The following is a 7,475-nucleotide window of genomic DNA, read 5'->3' as shown; positions in this document are numbered from 1 at the left end:
ATATATATAGTTTCAGCAGGAGAAATGGATGTAACTCTCTTTAAAACAGCCACGGCAAGTTGAATGAAGGGCAGAAGAAATTTATTCTTTAACCGAAGACCAGATGCGAATGCTTGCAAAAAGACTCACTCAAAGGAGTAGTACAATGGTCAGATATGGTGTTAAACCGTGCTGCGATTAAGACACTGATTAAATTGTATGGCAGCTTAAAGGCGTGAATTATACCGTGTGACGAATGAAGATACTCGAGTAGATTCTGTCGTGTTTTGAACTATAAGTGCAAATGAGCTGGTACAAAATAGTTAGATGCACCTTAGGTGCTCTAAAGATTCTGCCTGTCCACTGTTCTACAGTGGTAACTTAATAGTTTCAGGAATATAGAGTGCTTAGTAGCTTTAGTTAAAGTCTATATACGAGTGAGGCTCGATTCCTGATTAAGCTACTGTTAAGGCTGATATCAAGAGGAAATAGAATTTTATAGATAACTAAATTTTAAATCTAAATTATTATTAGCTAAACCTTATTAATGGGTACAAACAATTACATCTTATTTCATGTATTCCACATTATAATTTTACAGGCAGAACAGCGAAGATTTGGGTAAACATGTGTTTGAGTTTCTTTCTTTACTATCGGATTTCAAAGGGATTGGACTTCCATCCCTCAAGGGCCAATGAAATAACTATTCCTTATGGTTTCTGCTTATAGCCTAGTTGAATTGAGCAGATCTACGGTGAAAGGCATTGCAGCTGTGGCTATACATTCTCTCTTTCAGGCATTTCGAGAAACGAATCAACCCAGAAGGCATTCACTAAAAGAATTAAGTGCATGACAGATTTCGATTATTGGGAACACCTTAAAGCATTGAAACTGTGTCCTCTCCAGTGCTGCTGTGATTGATACATCATCTGCACAATGTGGAGAAATATATTACTAGCATTGCCCAAACGACCTCAACATCAGTTTCAGAATCCATCCAAGGCTAGGACCACGTGCCATACGTCTCCTACCCAATTCAAGATTTCACACATAAATAAACTGCAACACAGTTTCTTTTCCTCAAAAGGCCCTATCCTATTTAACACGGTCCCAAAACAAATCAAAGAGGAAAAAGGTCCCATCATCTTTAAACGGAATCTGGACAAATTTCTTCAAGGGATACCAGATTAGCCACCTATACCTGGATACAACTCACTCAACAAGAACTGACACCACAAAACTTGAATCAAAATGAATTTAGAAGATTCTATCAGGTGGTGTTATTGAGTTAGACATGACCTGGACCAATCTTTGGTCGAAACATATCAAAGTTATATATATATATATATGACGTCCAATGTCTTCTGTTTAAGAAAATAATGTTATAGGATTTATGGAAGTTTTCGCTGCTAATTTTAGAAGGACGATCAACAGGGAAGATAAGTCATGAAGAAACTATGATACGCAAGTCAACAAGTGATTCATCGTGAGTTTTAGGTAGCATGCGATGGACTTACAAATAGAAGAATTTCTCAGTAGCACCCTATTGTCTATAAGCATTTACTTAAAACAAAAGTATTTATGTACTGGTGACACTTCAAAAACAGGATTATTAAAGAAACTAACATTGTTAAAAAGCCTGGCTAAAAATGTTGCTTTTAATGACGAAGAAGCAGCGAAGATGAGCTCGCAGTAACTAATTAGCATAATCGCGTTGTGGCTACGGCACTAAGATTGGCAGAACTATTCACGAGTTGGACAAAATGCATTATAGTATTTTTTTGACGCTCCAACAATTCTCGATTCTACCAAATCCACTGCTTTTACGATGATACTAATCATAAAAACTTAGGTATGGGCGATTACATGACACAATTAGCTGACATAGAATTTTATCAATACCGAAAGAATGAAAGAGATGTAAACTAAATTCTGTAAAAATTTTACTTGGCCATTCTACTGATTATATCATTTATCACCTTCCACAATAACACTAGATTCTCAGAGGCCTTTTTCCTAATCTAATTCCTGTACTTGATATGCCATAGATTTTGGAATGGTTAGTGAAAAGTTAAATCGATACAAGATTTCAAATGGATCTGCGAGATATATTCTTGGGTGCTCTGCAATCACAGTTGTCACTTCCCTAATATTGATAAACAAAAAAATAGCTTATGCTCGTGTGTTTTCAGGAATATATTGATGTAAAAACCGAACAAGTAGACGAGGAAAATCGTTAGAGTATTAGACAACTTTCTTCTGATGATTTGGTCTCTGAGTTCGTATTCGACCGTGATCAACTTCTATTTTTTTATTTTCTTGATGTTACTTAATAATGTACCAGACAAATATGGTAAATGACCTTTTTCTTTCCTCCTCGTACTCCCAGAAACGGTTACGCTTCGCTGTCAGAGAATCATAATGGATCTCCCTTACAGGACTTCTTCTCATCAAGTATGCTGCGGAGAGTCCAGAGAAACCAGTAAACAAGATGGTCGTGAACATATTAATGCGCTGTAAAAAATAAAATGCTTTAATTAGCATAGAGATAATTTTATGAATACCGAAAGAATGAAAATCATAGTCAACTCTGGAGAAGTTTTAAGCTCAGAATGTTAAGGATCTAACCAAATACTACACAACGTTATGTTCGGTGTTCCGCTTATTCAGCCAGTCACTACTCTCATGAACAAAGATGTCAATCTTTGCAAGATCCTTAAATATATTCTTCAAGCTTTTTGACAAATAAATCGATTGTTTTCCATAGTAATTTTAGTGAACCAGGGCAATAAAAGGCATGGTAGCCCCCAAAAAAATTTGAACTCAGAACGTTAAGAAACAACGAAATACAAAAAAAGTATTTTGTCCGATACTTTGCTATTTCTTATCTTTGAGACCTTATTAATCATGATTTCAAACACAAGCACAGAGCCAAGAATTTTGGGAGAAGATACGATCAATTAAATCGATTGCTGTACTTGACTTGTTCTTCATTTTATCGATAAAAGGCAAGGACAACCTCGACTGAATTTGACTTCTGGATAGGACGCTACTAAATACATTTGGTATTTCGTTCACCATTATTGATTCAGGTTTAGTCAAGGCCAAAAAATGAGGAGTGGGGCGTTAGTCGATTAGTACTGGGGTTAGTCGACCCCAGTGCTTCACTGAATTGGTACTTTACTTTATCGACTCCGGATGAAGAATTGCTCCCAACGACTGCTTCAAAGTTTGGTACAAGGCTAACAATTTTTGAAAGTGGAATACTCAATTATATCGACTCCAACCCCTGTACTTGAATGCCGCATTATTTTATCGACTTCGAAATTATGAAAGGCAAAGATGACTTCGGCGGAATTAGAACTCAGAGCATAAAGAACCGAAATAAATGCCTTTGAGTTAACAATTCTGCCAGCTCACTTCCTTAAATTAATAACAATCTTTTGTATTATCGGCACAAGGCCTGAAATTTTGTGGACTAGTCCATTACACCGAATCCCAGTAACATTTAAGTGGTTCTTCGTTTATCGTCCCTGATAGTATGTAAGGCAAAGTCGATCTCGGCGGAATTTCAACTCAGAACGTGAAGTCGGACGAAATACCACTGAGCATTTTATCCGGCGTGCTAATGAATCTGCCAGCTTGCCAACTTAACAATAACAACATTAAAGCAATTATCAGAAACAGAGCAACAATTCCAGATCTTAAATTTGGAGAGCGGATGAGTATAGGCGATCAAATCGAACTTTATACTCCTTTACATTTACTTAATCGATCAAGACGAGGAGAATGGCCAAATCCACCGCATTGATTTAAACATTTGTTTCTTCTTAACAGAAAAAATTTACTTGTTACCAGTTGCAAAAAAATACGTCAGCCCAGCAAAGTTTGTCCTTCACAACAGTGTACATTCAAGTGGTTCAACAAGGGCATAAAATATATTTCAGGAATTTAGTTCCACCGATTCATAATGAAGTGGAAGTCCCTGTTAACTATTTATAAGTAGGTTAGTTAAGTCGATACTCTTATTTTAATATTTTGTCACTGAGCAGAATTTATGCCAGTAACAGAAGACGAAACGCCAAGCTTTCGTTCCGAAAGATGGCACCTTGTCGTCACCGCCAGCTTTGGAGTTCAAAACTACATCATAGGCTAATCTTTTGGTCAATCAAATTCATTTGAAAGAAGTCTTTTTACTTTACACTAACACAAAATCAGTTTGTTTTTAAAAATTAATAGCAATTCATGTTACTTACGGTATTGTTTAGGAGGTGAACTGGCCAACTTCTAAGAGTGTCGGACAGATGCCTAACAGCATTTCTTCCGGTTCTTTACGTTCTGAGTTCAAATCCCGCTATGGTAGACTAGTTTGGAATCGATGTAGTCGACTTCCTCGTCTCATCAAAATGCTTGTGTCAAAGCTGGAAAGAATCATTAATGTCATTGTTTGACTGAACTTACTAGAACAGTGCCATATTGGCTTTAAATTTTGGCACAAGTCCAGCAATTAAGGAGAGAAGTTAGCCGATTGCAAACACAACAGTGCACAAATGATATGCATTTTATCGACCCAGAAAAAATGAAAGGCACAATCGACCACAGCTGAATTTGAACTCAGACTGCTAAGCTTTTTGCCCGGCTTGCTTACGATTCTGCCAGCTCGCCGCCATACACCACTACAATATTTCTTTAACGCCCACAGGGAGCTAAACATAGAGGGGACAAACAAGGAAAGACAAAGGGATTAAGATGATTACATCGACCCCAGTGCCTAACTGGCACTTATCTAATCGACTTCCAAAGGATGAAAGGCAAAGTCTACCTCGGCGGAATTTAAACTCGGAACGTAACGGCAGACGAATTACAGCTAAACATTTCGCCCGGCGTGCTAACGATTCTTATTTCTTTATTGCCTACAAGGGGCTAAACATAGAAGGGACAAACAAGGACAAACAAAGGGATTAAGTTGATTACATCGACCCCAGTGCATAACTGGTACTTAATTTATCGACCCCGAAAGGATGAAAGGTGAAGTCGACCTCAGCGGAATTTGAACTCAGAAAGTAACGACAGACGAAATACTGTTAAGCATTTCGCCCGACGTGCTAACGATTCTGCCAGCTCGCCGCCTTTACCCCACCATAATATTAATGCAATAATGACGAAGACAAATAAATCTAAGAAGACTATGAAACATATGTCTAACATACACAATACATATAGAGAGTTTATTAAAGAAAGTAAACTATACAAGGCAAACTATACGAAGCAATCTCGAATATCAGATTTCGTGTAATAGAAAGTCATTCGTGTACAAATAATATTTTCGATTTATCAAGAATTATGTCTGGGACAAAAATCTCTACCGGCACATTCATATGCCTCAGAAGTAAACTGGACATTGCAGACAGAACAAATTGTTCACTGAATGAAGGGTTAAACGTATTCTTACATTAAACATACAGAAATATACAATAATATTTTCAAGTAGGATAAATGATTTATAGGGAATGATAGATCTGCTGGCTACACCCAATCATAGGAGCGATTGCTTGTGTATTATATGTTTTTCTCTTCGGTCACAGCTAGACTGCAATTAAACAAAAACAGCATAAAAGTTGAAGAAAGATTATATAATAGAGTAAAATGCTATCACAAAGCTGGAAACTTCTTGAGAAGAAGCAGGGTCAATTGGGCTGACTTAACGGACACAGGAGGATGAATGTCAAAATTAACTCGCACAAGATTCGAACTGAGGAATTTAAAGGGACGTAACTCTCTATCTCAAGAGACTTATTCCGGACAGCTACTGCTTTTGCCAGTCCGTTGCCTACGAAGTTATGTAGTTAAATAATAATAATATTATTATTATTGAATAATAATATTATCGAACATCTACTTACATTCAAACAAGATGTAATCAATATGAACAAACTACGAAACAAACGTTTACATTATCTACCTGGGCAGGATAAAAAGGCACAGAAGACCCAGAGAGTTTTAATTGTAAATATAGGTACTCATAAGTAAACACTGCAAAAAATCAAACAACGATTTATAAACTCCATCGAAGGTCAGGCGTTGAAGATAAGAATATAGATAATTATATCAACCTGATTATTTTGCAAGTAATTTATTTTGTCAATTCTGTAGACATAAAATGGAAAGACGAACCCGTTGAGATTTTAACTCGGAACCTAAAGGAAGAAAATAAAATACTAAGGGGTAAATTGGTCGGCGTGCTACTGATTTCAGTAGCGTCCTAGAAAAAATATTAAAACAATTTCTTACATCAGCACAAGGACAGAAATATGAGGAGGGAATAGTTGAGTATATGAACCCGGATACGGGATTTGTACTTTTTTTTCTCGACTGCGGAAGTATATCAAGACAAAAATATCTTCAGAGAGATTTGAATGCAGAACGTGACAAGTTTTAAACTAGATACCACAATGACTTTTGTCCGACGGGTTACCGATCCTGCCAATCTAATGCTCTTTGGAAGAATGAATAATGATGTACTAATCTAGTCATAAATCTGGGCATTGGAAGCGGGTGGGATTTAAATCGAACAAACCGACCATAGCAATTTACTGGTATTTAAATATCGCTAGAAGTTAGTATGTGGTTTATGTATACACGAACACACACATTATATATATACATAAGTATATACATGAATACATGTATATACATATACATATATACAGGGTGTCCACAAAGTCTGGGTACATGGGAATTAGCACATACTTTATGAAATTATTTCTTATATTTAATTGTTTATGTAATGATTTTATTTACTTCATGTACCCAGACCTTGTGGACACCCTGTATATATTATATATATGCATACATATATATTTATATACACACACACACATTCACTCACATACACACATATACAAGCGCACAGAAACACACATACACATATACGTATACGTACATAGATATGTGCTTACCCAGATAGATATATGTATGTATGCGTGTATTTATACATACATTTATGTGCGTGTCTCTGTGTGCATGAGTGTGAAAGAGAGGGAGAGAGATGTTTAGATATGCAGTGCACGTGATAATGTGATTCTTATATGTATATATGTTGCCACTCAATATGTATTGGTATGTCTTAGAATTTTCTGGTGAAAATATCTCATTGAATTCGAAAGGTGGAACTTAATATGTTAGAAGCATAGATGCAAACATATTGATATTTCATGAAATATATTACTGAAACCAAAAGTTCTATTTAAAAAAAAATATTTCTTTACTTTGAAATATCCCCAATATTGTCTTACATAAGACAACACAGAGTAATGAGGGCCAATAACTTTAAAAAAAAAAAATTTCAACATGGAAAATGGCAAGAATTTATGAAGTACGTATGGACACTCAAGCCATATATTTTCTTAAGCCTTGGAAAATTGTTTACGATTACCTTTCTTATATATCTAAGTAAAATATCTACAGAATTTTCTAGAATCTTTTTTGTATTTGAG

At 35.9% G+C, this 7,475-nt stretch overlaps 1 protein-coding gene and 1 long non-coding RNA gene across 5 annotated transcripts in view; one reads left to right on the top strand and one right to left on the bottom strand.

The window, feature by feature from the left end:
• Positions 1 to 4,479, bottom strand: part of LOC106877969 (uncharacterized) — an 8,962-nt gene extending 4,483 nt beyond the window's left edge. For both annotated transcript variants that reach the window (XR_001410446.2, XR_008264220.1), the window contains exons 1-2: positions 4,236 to 4,479; positions 2,342 to 2,493 (exon numbers count right to left, since the gene is read on the bottom strand). This is a non-coding gene — a long non-coding RNA (uncharacterized LOC106877969). The remainder of the gene's footprint in view (positions 1 to 2,341; positions 2,494 to 4,235) is intronic.
• Positions 1 to 7,475, top strand: part of LOC106877962 (uncharacterized) — a 433,893-nt gene that overhangs the window by 40,720 nt on the left and 385,698 nt on the right. The gene's annotated exons all lie outside the window — the stretch shown is intronic.

This window comes from Octopus bimaculoides, chromosome 5 (genome assembly GCF_001194135.2).
Source record: "Octopus bimaculoides isolate UCB-OBI-ISO-001 chromosome 5, ASM119413v2, whole genome shotgun sequence".
Lineage (NCBI taxonomy): Eukaryota > Metazoa > Mollusca > Cephalopoda > Octopoda > Octopodidae > Octopus > Octopus bimaculoides.
Note: the sequence above shows the minus strand (reverse complement) of the source record. Positions and strands in the feature narration are given on the sequence as shown.